The sequence below is a fragment of the Phyllostomus discolor genome, chromosome 9 (genome assembly GCF_004126475.2).
Source record: "Phyllostomus discolor isolate MPI-MPIP mPhyDis1 chromosome 9, mPhyDis1.pri.v3, whole genome shotgun sequence".
Lineage (NCBI taxonomy): Eukaryota > Metazoa > Chordata > Mammalia > Chiroptera > Phyllostomidae > Phyllostomus > Phyllostomus discolor.
In genome coordinates, this window is record NC_040911.2 from 65,224,964 (window position 1) to 65,226,140 (window position 1,177).

At 42.2% G+C, this 1,177-nt stretch overlaps 1 protein-coding gene across 1 annotated transcript in view; it reads right to left on the reverse strand.

Moving 5' to 3' along the window:
- CFAP61 (cilia and flagella associated protein 61) overlaps window positions 1-1,160 on the reverse strand; it is a 382,310-nt gene extending 381,150 nt beyond the window's left edge. The window contains 1 exon segment of the mRNA XM_036009477.1: window positions 1,003-1,160. The gene's annotated coding sequence lies outside the window, so the exon portion shown is untranslated.
- Between the last annotated feature and the right edge of the window lie 17 nt (window positions 1,161-1,177).

The following is a 1,177-nucleotide window of genomic DNA, read 5'->3' on the forward strand; positions in this document are numbered from 1 at the left end:
ACATATGCATCATTCCAATAATATAACATTCTTGAAACATCAAAACTGTGGAGACAATAAAAACAATCAGTGGTTGCAGAGGGCAAAAGAGGAGGAATGAATAGGTGGAGCACAGAGAATTTTTAGGGCAGTAAAACTACTTTGTACCATATTCCAATGGTTGATACATGTCACTATGTTATTTGTCAAATTCCACAGAATGTACAGCATCAAGAGGGGACCCTAATGTATACTATAGACTTTGGGTGATAATGTGTCAATGTAGGTTTATCAAGTATAACTAATGTACCACTTTGGGGGGAGAGGATTACTGGTGGGGAAGCTGGGGGTTGAGGTGGGAGGGGAAATTGAAAGAAATTCTCTTCCTCTTTCATTCAATTTCGCTGTTAACCTAAAAGTGCTCCAAGAAATAAAGTTTTTTAAAATTTCTTAACCATTTGCTTTCTCATAAATTAATTTTTCTGGTTTTGAAGGCATGTCAAGAATTATACCAGCTAACATTTACTGAACGCTTTACATAGATTTTCCCTTTAATCTTGGTGAAACAGATATTATTCTCCTCTTATAATTAAAGACATCGAGGTCAAGAGAATTTATGTAGTTAAAACACAGAGAATTTAAACATCCCTTCATCTGACAAGGTTGGCTGATTTGCTAGTAGTTTACGGATTCATTTTTCTTATTATCTGGCTTTAAAATACCTTCATTACTTAAAATAGATGTTTAACAACCTTGGTGTTAATTTTTGATGCACTACTGTCCAGAAGCGAAAGGGTAAGGGTCTCAGAAATTACAAAACTTAGAATGCACCTCCACGCCGGGAAGCCTGTGAGCGCAGCGGCTCAGTCCTTGGCATGCTGGGAATAGTAGTTTTCTGACCTGCCTCTCTTCCCCCGCCCTCAAGCATCCAGATCAGAGCTAGGTCTCTAGTCCCCTTGCCGGGGGCCTAGGGTACACAGATTCAGCTATACTCGCGTGATCATCCCAGACCCAGACACTGACCTTGATGCGTCCTTGATGCCCTGGACCCAGTCCTTGAGTTCCTGCCAGGAAGAACACCTCTATCCACCCTAGCCGCAGCTACAGGACGCAGCCCTCCACAACGACTCTTAGGACGCACAGCGAAGTTACCACAGAAACGGCGTTCCCTGGGTCACAGCGCGTGCGTGAGGTCAAA